Source organism: Dermacentor albipictus, chromosome 1 (genome assembly GCF_038994185.2).
Source record: "Dermacentor albipictus isolate Rhodes 1998 colony chromosome 1, USDA_Dalb.pri_finalv2, whole genome shotgun sequence".
Classification (NCBI taxonomy): domain Eukaryota; kingdom Metazoa; phylum Arthropoda; class Arachnida; order Ixodida; family Ixodidae; genus Dermacentor; species Dermacentor albipictus.
The window spans coordinates 523649261-523665896 of NC_091821.1; the positions used below are offsets into that span (position 1 = coordinate 523649261).

At 46.1% G+C, this 16636-nt stretch overlaps 1 protein-coding gene and 1 pseudogene across 4 annotated transcripts in view; one reads left to right on the top strand and one right to left on the bottom strand.

The window, feature by feature from the left end:
* Window positions 1-16636, bottom strand: part of LOC135908127 (very long-chain specific acyl-CoA dehydrogenase, mitochondrial-like) — a 460653-nt gene that overhangs the window by 388485 nt on the left and 55532 nt on the right. The gene's annotated exons all lie outside the window — the stretch shown is intronic.
* Window positions 8010-9824, top strand: LOC139060130 (uncharacterized; annotated as a pseudogene).

Below are 16636 nucleotides of genomic sequence, written 5' to 3' on the forward strand. Positions count from 1 at the left end.
TCAAGCAAGAATAGCAATTCTGAACGAGACTAGGAATTAAATATAGGAATAAGAAAGCTTGCATTCAAGAAAGAAGCCACTTTACCTTGCAAGCACTGAAAGCCAAAAACATTAAAAGTTTAATGCTACATAGCACACAGTGCAAATGTTAATACAAGACACATGCCAATGCCACATCAGCTATTTCAGGAGAGGAATTGCACACGGCAACATACGCTAGAAAATACTGCTACAAAAATGTTGTGCTACTAGCAATGACTGGTATTAAGTATGAGCAAAGAATTGGTTGACCTATAATGTTTGGATGAGGAAAAGGAATGATCTTTAACAAGAATGTGGAATGAAAAAACTTGCATTCATTGGAAAAAAATTATACTTGGCACAAAGGCAATTTGATAAGGCCAGGAAGCTCATTAAGTAGGGCAAGCTGACGGAAATCTTTTGGCCAGCGTCGTCTGTGCTTGTTCAGAGGCTGCAGGTACATCTGAAGACATAATTTTTGCTGTTGAGGTACCTGGATGACTCGGCCAATATCCGGGCTAGTGGAATGATGGCAGAAGTTCTTTTCACTCTTGACACAGTCGTCTGTAGACTTGATATCCCATCCAAATACTTCTGGAACGACTTTATTCGTAGTGTAAAGCCTTGCGCATTCGGCTCCAGCATCTTCCTGCTGGTGTAAATGGGGGCTCCGTCATGACCAAGATGTGCTTGGCACAGTCTTTGTTGGGGCAGAACAGTGACACATAAGATACAGCAGAGATTATCCAAAGTCATGTAGTGTTTTCTTTTATGTTCGAACCAATTATGCTCAACTGTAAATACCAACAATAGTTCTGCTACAAACAAATTACATCAACGAGAAGTAAGGGGGTTAACCGAGGGGCCCGATTTTTATTAGTCATACCATAAGAAGCCAACAAACACTGACACCAAGGACAACATAGGGGAAATTACTTGTGCTTAATAAATGAAATATTGTAACGATAAATTAATGTAAATTAAAGTGAATGGAAAAACAACTTGCCGCAGGTGGGAACCGAACCCACAACCTTCGCATTTCGCGTGCGATGCCCTACCAAATGAGCTACCGCGGCGCTGTTTCCCCGTCCACTTTCTTCGGTATTTATGTGTCCTAGTAGAACCCTGGGAGTGTTAGCCAGCGCCACCACTCACAGACCTTGGCGGCGGACGTGGAACATTATTTTTGCCGCAGGCGTCACGACAACGTGATCTTTTTGGGTGCAGGCAACTGGTCAATAAACCCAGATATGGTACCTGAAGGCATCAATGTTGCCAGATTCGAGACCCTCGTTATGTAATCAATGAGAAGAAAGGGGGTTAACCGAGGGGCCCGATTTTTATTAGTCATATCATAAGAAGACAACAAACACTGACACCAAGGACAACATAAGGGAAAGGTGCTTAATAAATTAAATGAAGAAACGATAAATTAATAGAAATTAAAGTGGAGCACAAGTAATTTCCCCTATGTTGTCCTTGGTGTCAGTGTTTGTTGGCTTCCTATGATAAAACAAATTACATGTATCTCAAGACTAGCAAGCCAATTTAGCATATGTCGAGCATATTTATTTCTGAACCAGTTATTGTTTACCTTGTACTAGCAGCCAAAGTCCACACAATTACCTTTTTGTAGCAGGCAGCAACTTCTTTTTAGTGCATGGAGTTTGTTGCTTTATACTGGTGCCGTCCTCACTACTGCATGTCTGGAATAGAAATTTTGGCTGCATCAGAAATTGAATAAGCACAATTTTGCAATATGAAATGCGACAAGGTATGACATTTACATTGTAATGGTTTGTGACTACAGAACACAAGCAAATGTACACTGTTTGTTCTAGGGTGCTTATCAGCATGGTAAATAAATATTGCTACTCCATAAAATTGATGTCTGACTAACTACAATGCATGTCAACAGCTTAAGTATTATTAAGATCACAAGTGAGAACATTTGTGAGCTCATTTATACACTAGAAGAGATCAGACTGCTGGTTTCACAAGCAAATGCATGAAAGACATAAAGCTATTAGAAATGATGCATTTTTTTTCTTCATGAACGTGATGCACTGCTTCACTACTACAAAAATACACGTCCTCAGGTAAACCAAACTGAACAGCAAGAACATTTGGAACCAACAGGTACGAAATATGGGTGCATTATCATGTGTGAAACTGGTTGATACATTAAATTCAGTGCTTTAGCTTCAGTTTATCAAAGGGTTATTCGGTTCTGTGGACAAAAGAACTTACAGGTGGACTCGAAAAAAAAAAAAAATACATTGATAAGGCTACTCTGTCACCCATGGCTACGGCTACAACGAGATAAAAAATGTGACGCGTGTTCCGATATTGCTTTCTCTTTTGCGAATTCGCAACTAAAAGTTTATTTTGGAAACAGCAACGGAAGGTCCTGACTGCCCATATGTAATGCAGCATCTAGTCCGTTAACTTGACTCCACCTATAAGTTAACAAGAACAATATTACATAAAGATTCAGAAGCGATATTAAACAACTCACCGGTACTGCTGTCCTCAGTCGCAGAATATGGTTCCCATTTCGATGCAGATGCATGGCTCACGACCGAAACATAGTTTTCGGGCTTACATGTCCGCTTGGAAACACGTGACTTCACCACAAGTTAAAGAACGGGAGACATCGAAGCGCAATAAATTAGCTATAGCAACAGAGGAGGAACCAGTCTAAGTGTGCGAACGAATGAATCCATGCCACCATGCGCTCGAAAATACCGGTAAAACTTTAAAATACAGGCCAGAGGTCACGTGGAAGATGGATGATGCTGAACGCTATTTGTGTTTATAATGAAAAAAATAGTAAACTTACTAACGAAAAGTACAGTATCTAATTAACAAAGATAATTTTGTGGCCTATATTATGTAATAAGCATGCTTAGGTAATTGTAGGAAAAAGTTTGTAAGAAAAAATTGCACTTATTATGGCGCCCCTAGCACGAGATATTCCTTGGGCATTCCTTCAGTGCTTCTACTATGCTTGTTTATTACCAGCGGTGCGCGGTCGACTTTTTCACCCTCTGTGGCCATTTCTTGAACTTGAGAGTGTGCAGGGCCTGACAACGCTCTCTGGCATGGCATCGAAATGATGTTGATGTGGCTTCACGCGCAAACGCACAGGGCGCTTGGAGGCCATTCCGATCTCTGAGGCTTGTTCTGCCAGGCCGCCCCAATGGAAATGACGCACCGCCGTGTTTGCATGACGAAAAGTGGAAACGCTACGTTTTAACCGATTGTACGCAATAAGCCGGTACGGTTTATGCGGATACAAAACACATTATGTTCAATGGCCACTGAGTCGGGGATTTGACTTTACTACTTTTAAAACGAAACTACTGTTTATGCAGGTACAGTTTAACGAGGTTTTACTGTATTCCATACATGAGCCAAAATTTGCTACACCTTGCTTCCCTAATGAGCAAATGTATTCAAGCCAGTATGTGATTAGTTCTGTATTCTAAATATTTTCTGTGTGATTTAGTTTCACTACACGAATTTACTGCATAGCATAAGCAAGCAGTCTAATTTAAGATTTATGTGTCCTGTAAAAGGTATGCTTTGTTACTACAATTGATAAAACATGGGCTGAGGCTTCCATACAAGGACGAACTTCAATTTCGCTCTACCACCGTCAGCACTTGGCCGGTGCTTGCAAAATGAATCACATTGGGGAACTTGTGCCAGACTGCTTTTTAACCTTATTTTGAGGAGACCACACAGTGATGTGTGGAGGCGCCTACATCCGAGAAAGAATGTGCTGCAACATATGTGCGTGTAGAACAGGCATGATGCTGAGGGTTCCAGCAGTTTGCAGAGGTGCTATTAAAAATTCTTCCTAACTATAACTTTAGCTGTGTTGTTTCTCTGGCACCTATTTCAATAATACTGACACATGTACTTGTTTATCTTTATCGGGTGACCACATTTCACCACCTAACAAATGTTATCACACAGCGCCGGATGCGCCTAGATGTATCGGAAGTTTCTCGAATGTTATCGATGGTTCCATTCGCTGTCTGTCACCAAACATTGTGTAATCTGATTGCTTTATGCGCGATGCAAATAATGTGGAACTTTGTGGAAGACATGCGGGTCCAGCGATTACTCTGGAACATTCGACGACTGATGTATAAAAGCCAACCAGTTTGACTTGCTGATCAGATTTTCGATGATCGCCAAGTGTGTTTGACGCTATCGTTATTCTCCGAGTGCAGCCTGCTTCTGCGGGCACAAATTCACCTAATAAAACTTAGCTTCGTCTTCCACAGTATTGCTACTGTGTTCATTATATGTCACTGCCACGGCACATCTGGTGGAGGTGCTTTACGTTCATGTACTGGACGCCCCGACAAGCCATAATCCGAACCCGTACTGCAAAGACAACACCAACATCGTCCCTAAACATTGAGCAAGCCGTCGGCGACAGCAGCTGCCCCTGGAACACGGAATTCTACTAGATACAACGAAGAAGATCATCCAAGAATATTTCCAGAGAAGACCAAGAAGACAGCCCCAATGGCAGCCACAGCAGCCCCAATAGTTCTGCAGCAGCCCAGGGAGCCACCGACATTCCGTGGTTCCACATTTGAGGACCCGGAAAGCTGGCTGGAGACGTATGAGAGGGTCGCTATGTTTAACAGCTGGAACAGCGACGACAAGCTGCGACATGTCTATTTCGTTATAGAAGATGTGGCCAGGATGTGGTTCGAGGATCGAGAAGCCACCTTAATGACGTGAGACCTGTTCCAAACCGGCTTTCGACAAACATTCACAAACGTCATGCGTAAAGAGCGCGCCCAAACGCTACTTGAAACCCGAGTACAGCTTCCCAATGAGACCATAACGATCTTCACAGAGGAGTTGGCCTGACTCGCAAATGTCGGACAAGAAAAAGACTGCTTCCTGATGCGGGGCATCAAGCAAGAACTTTTCGCCGGACTGATTTGCAACCCGCCGAAGACCGTAGCTGAGTTTTCTACAGAGGCATCAACCATCAAGAAAACTCTGGCAATACGCACCCGGCAATATAACCACCAAGTGCTCATGTCGCAGTGCGCCATCCAAGGACTACGTTTCAACGACCTTCAAGAGACCATCTGGGCCATTGTGCACGAAGAACTGTGCAAGGTCTTTCCTTCGTCGCAGCCTCAAGTGGCTTCGATCGCCGACATCGTGAAAGATGAGGTTCAGCGATCGCTTGGAGTTCCTTAGGTGCAACCTCAATTATCACAGCCCCAGCCAGAAGTGATGACCTACGCCGCCGTCGCACACCATCAAGGCCCTGTAACGCCGTAATTCCATCGTCCGCCGCCACCGCCGGCTCCACGCCCACCCATAGCCCAGTGCACCTAGCGAGGAAGACGGACATTTGGAAAGCCCTTGACCACCGCCCACTCTGCGATTACTGTGGAGAAGCCAGCCATATGTGTACTGCCGATGCTCATACAGTGACTTGGGACTGAGAGGGTTCGCCGTCAAAGCGCCGCGTCCACAAATTGGGGAGCGCCCATGTGACATTGCCGATTACCTAGCCGCCACTCAGTGGAACTCTCGATGACCGTCCTATTTCCCATCGCCAGGCCGCTACCTGTCGCTACAACGAAGACCATACAGTGGCCCAGCCCAGGGCCAGTCTGTGAGCCCATATTCGGAAAACGAAAAGCAGCAACTGATGGAGGTGCGGTGGCTGTTCGTTGAACTGATGAAGATCCTCGTCCGCCGCCGCCGAAGACGCCAAAGAGACTATCTCGACTGTGCGATAAGATAGCTCGCCAGCTTGGGCAGCGTCAGCAGTTACAGCGCCGCTGGGGCACTCGTGATGCGGTCTATAAAAGCCGCTGCTTTCTGATAATAAAGGTTCTTTGGTTGTTGCTTGTCGATGGTGAAAGACGTACACTTCTTTGCGTCTGTTCGTGACGCAAACATGGTGTCAGAAGTGGCGCCCGCCGATCTGAGGCACCACGGCTCTCGGACGTCAGACTAGCCCTGAAACGACGACGACGCAGGCCCACTAAACAGTGCCAGACGCCGGACACGCCGAGTGCCTTCCAAGGAAAGACCAAGTAAGATGGCTTTGTTTCAAATTGCTCCACCCGAGCCCTTCAGCTTCGCAATGCTCACGACTGGCCTCCCTGGAACAGCAATTTCTTCGCTTCCGAACTGCACCTGGACTAGACGGGAAGCCAGAAAAGAGTCAAGTAGATGCATTGGTGTATCTAATGGGACCTGAAGCCGAGGATATCTTCAATACGTGCAAGCTTGAGCCTGGCGACCAGAAGTTTGAGGTCATACTGCAAGAGTACAAGGCCTACTTTGTTCCTCGACGGAACATCATTTATAAAAGGGTGAAGTTTACACCCGAACGCAACAAGACGGCGAATCTGTCGAGGATTTTGCTACTGCACTGCACGCGCTTGCTTCCACGTATGACTACGGGGAGCTGCGGGAGGATTTAATTCGAGATCGTCTCGTGGTGGGTCTCCAAGACCGTAAGATCTCGAGAGCTCTGCAACTCGATCCGGACCTAAAACTACAGAAAGCGTTGTTGGTGGCACGAGAGCACGAGACTGTCAACTGAGAGCAGGCAGATATTCACCGCGTGCGAGAACAGGAAGTTCACCGAACACAGTCCCAGAGCGGTACGCGACAAGTTGGGAAAAACTCACCTCCGCCTGAAAGTGGAAACAACGTTCCCAAACCATGCAGCTGGTGCGGAAGAAGCAGGCACAGTCGAGCGTCCTGTCCAGCGAAAGATGCAGTCTGCAGAAAGTGCGACAAAAGACACTTCGAAGCGGTTTGCCGATCAACCAGAGCTGTCAGGAACATCGAAAACCGGACCGAGGAACCAGACTTCCTCGGAGTCGCGTCCCATTCATCTGCTTACAGGTGAGAAGTTCCCATTCTTGTTGAATCGTCGAATGTGGTATTTAAAATAGATACTGGAGCGGACGAAACGGTCATTCCGGCGGAGCTCTCCACTCACATCTTTCCCACGATAAAACTTTAACCAGCAAAGCGTCGGCTTCAGGGGCCTGATGGTAAATCCCTTGCCATATCTGGTATGGCTTCCATGAATATGACGTTTGCAGGAACGAGCAGCCGCGAGGACGTGTACGTACTTCAAGGCCTTCGAACCCCTCTTCTTGGGAAACCAGCGATAGAAAGGCTCTGCGTAATACCACAAATCAACGTAGTGAAGAAACTGGACCCCGAATCTGATTTTCCACAAGTGTTCCAGGGAATGGGGACCTTCAAAGAAGAGTACGACCTCAAGTTGAATCCGGAAGCAAAGCCTTTCACGCTGTCGTCCCCACGTAGAGTCCCCCTGCCTTTGTTCAAAAAAACAAGACGAGCTCGAGCGGATGCAAGCACTAGGCGTCATCATTTCTCCTGTCACCGAGCCTACTACATGGTGCGCACCTATGGTTGTCGTTCTTAAACCCTCGAGTGCTGTTCGAATCTGTGTTAACTTCACGGAACTCAACAGATACGTTCAACGAGAATGGCATCCCATCCCGGCCGTCGAGTACACCATCGGAATGCTATGGGGAGCCAGCATGTTTTCGAAACTCGACGCGAACTCGGGTTTCTGGCAGATACCGCTGAGTGAAGGGAGCAAAGAATACACAACTTTTATCACGCCGTTCGGACAATTTTATTTCAACTGACTTCCGTTCGGAATTACGTCGGCCCCCGAACATTTTCAAAGACGAATGAGACAGGTTCTTTCAGGACAGGAGGGAGTCGTCTGCCACATGGACGATGTGCTTATTTGGGGTGCCATGCAGGCGCAGCATGACGAGCGGCTTCGGGCAGTGATGGACCACCTCCGCACAGCGGGCATTACCTTGAACAGAGATAACTGCGAATTCAGTGTCACGCAGATTTCATTTTTGGGACATACAATCGGGAACAACGGAGTGCGTCCCGATAAGCAAAAGCTTGACGCGGTGACAGAAATGCTACACCCGACGTCCAAGACAGAGTTACGGCGTGTGATGGGCATGCCAAATTATCTGGCCCGCTTTGTGCGCCTATTGCGGAAGTCCTTCAGCCTCTTTCGTCCATGATGAGTTCAAGACAGGATTTTGTGTGGGGTCCCGCGCAGGAAGCCGCCTTCAAGAAGTGGAAGACTCTTCTTTCATCGGACCCTGTTCTGGGAATCTATGATTCAAACATGGAAACAGTGGTCACAGCAGACGCCTCATCATACTGTCTTGGAGCTGTTCTGCGCCAAAGGCAAAAAGACGGTCAATTCAAAGTGATTTCTTATGCTTCCAGAACTCTTACAACCACCGAGCGGCGATACGCCCAAATTGAAAAAGGACTTGCCCTCGTATGGGCTAGTGAAAAGTTCCGTGATTATCTCGTAGCAAAGCGCTTTAGCCTCGAGACAGATCACAAACCACTCGTATCTTTGTTTGGGTCAAAAGGAATTGACGAACTAACACCGAGGTGACAAAGAATGCGCATGCGTCTGATGCGCTACACATATGACATTGCGTATGTTCCAGGCCGGGACTTGACGGTGGCGGATGCGCTTTCTCGATCACCTCTTCCACAAACCGAATCCCTGGAACTGGAGGACGAGATCCAGAGCTATCTGCGATTGGTGACTTCGTCAGTCCCGGTAACAGCGCCGAGTTTACAGCTTATCGCCCAGGACCAAGAGCAAGACCTGGTATGTCAAGCTCTTATCAACCTGTGTACAAAAGGCTGGCCAAGCCGTCGAGACGTTGAGTTTGACCTGAAGCCTTACTGGAACGTGAGGCAAAACATTGCCCTCGTTGAAAACCTGCTCATGTGCGGCTCTCGGATAGTGATCCCATCGACACTAAGGCAGCCCGTTCTTAAAATAATTCACGAGGGACACTTCGGCATTGAGAAGTGCCGGGCACGTTCCAAGAGCTCAGTTTGGTGGCCAAGTGTTGACGCGGACATTGAACGACTTAAGAACTGCCACAGCTGCCTCAAGCAGAGCACCAACTGAAAGATGCCTCTGCAACAGACTAAGTTTCGAGATAGGCCATGGCAGCGCATTGCGATGGATTTATTCTTTTTTGAGGGAAAATGGAGGCTGATCATCACAAATTATTTTTGACGATACCCGGAGCTCGTAGCGCTGAATAACCCGACTTCCTCAGCAATAATAAACCACTGTAAGTCCATTTTCGCCAGACACGGGATTCCGGAAGTAGTTGTTTCTGATAATGGGCCACAATTCTCAAGAGCCTTCGGCGCTAAATTTTCAAAGTTTGCAACAGAGTACAACTTTCAACACGTGACATCTAGCCCTCATTATCATCAGAGCAACGGAATGGCAGAGTCCGCCGTGACAATTATCAAGGGCTTCTTAAAGAAAACTGCTGACGCTTATAAAACTCTTCTCGCCTACAGAGCAAGCCCACTGAAGAACGGATACAGCCCCGCCGAGCTGCGCATGGGGAGACGACTGCACACGGCCCTGCCCACGTCCTGCGAAAGCCTCCAGCCCCGGACACCAGACTTCCAAGAACTGGCAGCTTTCGAGAGGTCGCAGCGTCAGCGCCAGAAGAGAGACTACGACCGATGCCACGGAGTGCGCGATCTACCCGAACTGTCCGAAGGAACAGACGTATGGATCATAGACCTCCAAAGAGAAGGAGTTGTTCGAGGAAGCACCGACGAGCCCAGGTCGTACTGGGTGGACTCCGGGGAAAATTCTCCACGCAGAACTCATCTCGTCCTGCTTCCTCCGACTAGTTGAGAAGACAGCCGAGGAACAACGCAACTGACAGCGGAATCACCAGAAATAGGCGATGATGAAAGAAGCGCGCGACAGTGTAACGATTCCTGTCACAATCACACACGAAGCGGAAGGTGTGTGGTTCCTCCAAAACGATTTCAAGCTTCGTAACAAAAGTGGCTTCATTAAAAAAAGAGAGAGAGAGAGAGGAAGATGTGCGATAAGATAGCTTGCCAGCTTGGGCAGCATCAGCAGTTACAGCGCCACTGGGGCACTCGTGATGTGGTCTATAAAAGCCGCTGCTTTCTGATAATAAAGGTTCTTTGGTTGTTGCTTGTCGATGGTGAAAGACGCACACTTCTTTGCGTCTGTTCGCGACGCGAACATCGACGACATAACAACGACACACAGCAGTTCCGATGAAGTCTGGAAGCAAAGAATACACCGATGATGAATGACCTGACGACGCGACATTCTAGCCCCAAGTCAATGCGATGCAGCCGTGATCCGACACCAATACCTAACTGTAATGCAAGACATAGAACCGCCGACCTCGACGCGCTTCTCGACGGCCACGCAGTTACCGCCTTAGTGGACACAGGAGCCGATTACTTTATCATGAGTGGACCCATCACGCTTCAGTGGAAGAAAGTTTAGACTGCATTGGAAGGCCTTCAAATTTGGACAGCTGGAGGACACCTCATAACGCCGACTGGAATCTACACGGCATCGGAATCACATTGCATAAGTGCGGGACCATTAATCACCGGACTTACCCTGCCATCTTCGTTATCCTCTAACAGTGTTCACGAGACATCATTTTCGGCAGAGACTTCAAGAACCAACATGGCGCAGTGATCAACCTGAAGTCAAAATCGATAACGCTGTCGGAAGATAAAGCATTACCACCGGAGAGCTCTCGTAGTCGCCAAGCCTTGAGTGTGCTCGAAAATCAAGTGAGCATCCCAACGCGCTCCTTTCCATCGGCACCGAAGCACCCACTGACATAGAAGGCACCATCGAGGGTGACCAACGTCTACTACACGACCGTGAAATTTGTGTCGGAAGAGGGATCGCTGGACTGCACGGTGGAAAAATGAAGGTGTTGCTGACAAACTTCGGCCAGGAGTTCAAGCACATCAACAAAGATTAGAAACAACACATATTACCCCGTTTAAGCTGGTTTACGGCAGGAACCCGACGATGACTCTCGATGCCATGCTGCCACACGTCACAAACGAAGAGAATCTTGACGTCACCTATCTCCAGCGCGCCGAAGAAGCTGGACAGCTCGCCCGCCTACGGATCAAGAATCAGCAGCGTACCGACAGCTGACACAACTTACGACGAGGCTACGTCGAGTACCAGCCCGGCTATAGTGTTTGGGTTTGGATCACGATACGCCGACGAGGACTCAGTGAGAAACTATTGTGACACTATTTCGGACCCTACAAGGTCATCCATCGTATTGGCGCACTGGACTATGAGGTTGTGCCAGCCGGCATTTCACATTCACAGTGGCGCTGCACAAAATCTGAAGTGGTCAACGTGGTGCGTCTTAAGCCCTTTTACGCACGCTGATGAACTTCCTTATTTTGTTGTTTCTTTGCTACAGGTGTATTTGTTTATTATTTTCGTTTGTTTGCAGCATGGGGTCGATGCTTTTTAAGGGGGGAGTATTGACACGTGTAGTAGTTTATCTTTATCGGGCAACCACGTTTCACCATCTAACAAATGTTATCGCACAGCGCCGGACGCGCCTAGATGTATCGGAAGTTTCTGGAATGTTATCGATGGTTCCATCCGCTGTCTGTCACCAAACATTGTGTAAACTGATTGCTTTTATGCACAACGCAAATAATGTAGAACTTCATGGAAGACACACGGGTCCCAGTGATTACTCTGGAACATTCAACCACTGATGTACAAAAGCCGACGCGCTTGACCCACTGATCAGATTTTCGCCGATCGCCGAGTGTGTTCACTACTATCGTTCTTTGAGTGTTGCCTGCTTTTGAGGGCAGAAGTTCACCCAATAAAAGTTAGTTTCGTCTTCCACAGTATTGCTACTGTGTTCTTTGTACATCACTACCACGTGACAATATCATTGGAGGTGTCATCAAAATTTAGTAATTTATTTGCCCTGGCCCATTACCCTGCCACATTAGACTTTTCACTAGGTGGGCAATTGTTCAACATAGACCCTTACTTGAATACACCTTTTTGTGTGCTGTGGCTTGTCAATTGCAAGTGACGTAAATGCTCAGATTTACCTGAGGCTATAGTTGCACTGATGAATTTGCTACCTATACGAATCACTTTGCACTTTCTCACGCAAACAGCATGTTAACACTTCTATGACAGTGGGCAATGTTATTGTTTGACCACATCATGAGATACTTTCAATTTTGTATGACGTATCATCCAAGGTAATGCATCATTGGCGTGAGGTATTGCCCTAAGCCAATTAGGGTCACATGAAAATATATCAACCAAAGTGATTGATCCAGCTAAGAGTGTTTCTTTGGAACACTACTTTATCACCAGTCCTCCTTTGCATGCTACCTGCTTACTCTGTACTGTGTCATGTGAAAGTTTGAAAAAAAGGCAACAGCTAGGCAGTGCAAAATGCCAAACTTGCTTTTAGTTGAACAATATAAAACGCTATTTAACTTTTAAATTAAGTTAGTACATCATTTACCTGCAGAGTGGGTTACTGTTTTAAACTGATTACCATACTTACTCGCATAATGATCACACTTTCTTTTTTAGAAAAATTGACGCAAAATCAGGGGTGAGATCATCACACAAGTTAAATTTCCCGCGAAAAGAAAAAAAAAATTTTTCGTCCCACGTTTGCTGCGGGACACCAGAACAAAAATGGTGGCCGGCGGAGCAAGCCGAACGCGCCAAACGCGATTTTTCTTTTTCTTCTCATGAGCACGTTACGTGAATTGAGAGAGTTTCTTCTGTATCGGTAATGAATAATATCGTTAATATTGGCAAGTTTGCGGCAATAACGTAGCCATGTCCACTTTGAGGGAACAGAAACAGATGAGCGCGCTTAGCTGCCAGTGACATAGAAACACATGGCCGGCATGATGTGGAAATAGCGGCATCTGTCTTCACTACTATCCTAATACGGCACGTTTCCGCTAAAGGTGGGTGAATATCTTAGCTGTGTTACAAGCGTCGGCGTATGAATAGGGTACACTTTTAACGTTTCAGTGTAAACATGGCTACTATCGTTGCCGCTCGCGATTTGTGGCGTGCCCACAGGTGCAGATGAGAAGAACCGAAAGGCGCCTTTTTTGTTGTTGACCACAGCCATTATAAAGCCTACACATAATAAAGTTAAGTTTGGTTGCAGCTTTTTTTTTTTTTAGTCATGGAAGTGTGGAAAGTGATGAAAGTAATGAAATGATCGAGGCATCTACTTAAGAATGAGTGGTGCGTGCAGCCCGCTTGGTTTGTCTTGAAGAGTAGTTTGCGTAGCATCCCACAGATGGTAAGTGCGATCATTATTCGCTAGACTTGGCACACAACATATCGCTGCAGCAATTTCGGGGTGTGATCATTACACGGGAAATAAAAAAATCAAATTTTGACGACAAAATTCAGGGGTGCAATCATTACGCGAGTGTGATCATTAGGTGAGTAAATGCGGCACATTTAGCAGGAAGCTTCTCAGACTTGTTTGACAAGTTGATAAGTGTCTTTTTAGCCACAAAACACCATATATTAATTTCAAGGCTGACTTTGACTCTGCTCTGCAATTTAATAACTATATGCCAAAAAGTGTATCAGCAATTTTAAACATCATCACATACATACAGTTAGATTCCCATCTAACCGTTTTTGAAACACAAGCTGAAACTGCAAGTGTAGCTCATTTGTGGACATTATTTAAACAAAAAATGCTAGAACTAAAACATCAGTTTGTTCCTTCCCGAGTGTTAACCCCAAGGCGTGCTAAAAGTAAACCCTGGTTCACAAAACTGTTGTACAGACTAATACAGAAAAGGCAAAGATGCTATCACAATTTTAGAAACGTACCTGCAGAAGAGAATAAAAGAAAATTGCAGGATATAACTTGTGAAGTGAAAGTTGCTACCAGGGTGTCTACCAAGTTGACATTTCCAAATTCCCTGAGTTTTCCAGGTTTTCCCTGAGTGCCTTTGCGAAATTCCCTGAGTGATGCAGAACTATATGTTATGTCAAGGCAGGTTGAAACCATATCACCCGCTGCTGTCACGGTCTAGTAAGCATATGAGAAATTTTTTTAAAAACGACTTAATCCAATTTGAATACTAAAGAGGAGTGTTCACGTCATTCAAAATGAGAATAGAAGCGAGGGGTTATTAAAATGCACAGCAAATAAAATATCTTCGAAAAAAATTGCAAATCGAGTTGGGCATTCTCAAATACGAATAAAAAGGAGATGCATGCAGAAGCAAATATTTTCGAATATGAGCTATTTTTATCAACTGATAGCAAGCTCGTTGGTATGAGGTCCGAACTTTGTCAGAAGTGAGATTCTCTCTCAATCACTGGTGCGCAACCTCAACTGTCCTGGCATACTTTCAGCCCGCGCACAACACCTCAGTGCTCCGTTTCATTGCTTCAAATAGTTTATTTTGGTCTGGATCAGGAACACCTGCACCTGGGCGTCAGACAACACTGTTTCTTGAGCTCATGCTCCTTGAAAGAAGTGGTGGCACACTCCCTTTCCCGTTCATTCATCAATGCATAGGTCCTTTCAGTTCTTGTCCTCCTTCCGCCACTCGTTTGCCCCATGGACCATTTGAAACATCATCTTAGTCAGTTGCACAGTCTACGTCCGATTTTTCGAACTCCCTAGGAGCCGCGAAAACGTCCGAAAAATCGGCCATTTAGAAAAAATAAATGCATGCCATTTACTGCCCTTAAGGGCTTAAACCGCCACAGGCACATTCGAAAACACCTTGTAGGCCTGTCAGTACACGTATTAGGCTTATCGGTGCTCGTACTGTGACAGGAAATACCGCGTGCACGCGTTTATATTTAAAGAATACGAACTGTGTCCCGTGGCAATAGCCCCGCCCCGCCCTTGTTATGCTTCGCTGCAATACTTGTGCGTGTGCTTCACCAAGTAACATTTCTGTATGAAGGTGAAGCTGACTTTCGGGAGCCTTCATTTTGCAACACACCATGCTTTCCAAACTTCTAAGCCAATCGCGAGGACCAAAAAGGCGGAGTCCCTGCCACTGCTGACAGAACAGATTCTTTCAATAAAAAACACGGCATCCAAGGGCAAGAAGCTTCATAGCGAACGTCAAAGCAGCTAGGCCTAGCGTTGCCGCAGTGGTGGCGACGGCTGCCGGCGAATCTGCGTGCGAGAGCGCCGGTTCGAGGCAGCGAGGTAATCAAAATGGCAGCGGTGGTGGCCACGGCAAAACGTCCGAAAAATAGGACGGCGAAGAGTTCTTGCGTCCGAAATTTCAGACGTTCTGATACATTGACTCTATGGGGTACATGACGGTGCCGCAACGCCGTCCAAATTATTGGGAAACCGGAAAGTCAGCCGTCGACTGTACATTGGCAACTCCTCCAGAAGACGACAGGCCGTCAAAGACGATTCATTACGATTCCTGTCTGTTACTTGAGCTAGCATTACCGTGACTTGCGACCCCATCAATAAAATTACAGCTAAGTTTCCCTGATAGAGGCACAAATTCCCTGAGTTTTCCCTGATTTTTTCCAGACTACTCAAAATCACTGAGAATTCCCGGTTTTCCCGGTTGGTAGACACCCTGGCTACTCATATTGCTAGGGATTGTTATTCCGGCTCTATGCACTTTAGAATAAAAAAAAATCCCAAAGAATTTTGGAAGCATGTTAAAAGAAATGGTAAGGACAAAGTAGCTGCTCCGTCGTTGGTCGTTGGCGGTAACACGGTACATGACGACATTGCCAAGGCCGAAAATTTTAATCAATACTTCAGCTCTGTCTTTACCCCAGTGGTCAGAACTGATGGGAAGACACAGGAACCTCAAAGCGAAATAGGTGAGATGGATACCATTAACTTTTCCGCACGTGAGATTGAGGTGTTGTTGCTGGGATTAAATGCGTCCAAGGCCTGTGGCCCTGACGGCCTACCAAACAGACTTCTCCAACTCTGTGCAACATCAGTCATGCCATATTTAAAGATAATTTATGACAAATCTCTAGAACAGTCCTGTCTTCCAGACGAGCAGAAAGTTGGGAGTGTTGTGCCGATCTATAGGTCGGGCGCACACAGTGAAGTAGCGAATTACCCGCCAGTGTCCTTGACATGTGTTTCTTGCAAGCTTTCAGAGCATATTTTGCATACTACAATTGTAGCGCATAGTAATGAACATTCTCTATTTATTCCAGCTCAGCACGGGTTTCGAAAAGGCCTTTCCTACATTACACAATTAACAGAATTTACACACGACATAGCAGAATCACTCGATCAACTCTCAGTAGACTGTGCCTTCTTGGACTTCCAGAAGGCATTTGACACTGTACCCCATGCTTCCTTAATTGAAAAACTTGGAGCTTATAATACACATGCACCAGTTATTTCTTGGATAAGGTCATATCTCGCATCACGAAAGCAGTTTGTCGTTAACGGTGCTCAATCTGAGATCATGAGTATGATATCCGGTGTACCTCTAGGATCTGTCTTGGGTCCACTGTTATTTTTATTATACATAAATGATATGACCGATGGTATTCAGTCTCAGATGCATTTATTCGCCAATGATTGTGTACTATACAGGGAAGTAAAATGCGTTGATGATGTGGCCGTTCTCCAACAAGATCTAGACAAAATCAACGAGTGGTGTGTAAAGTGGC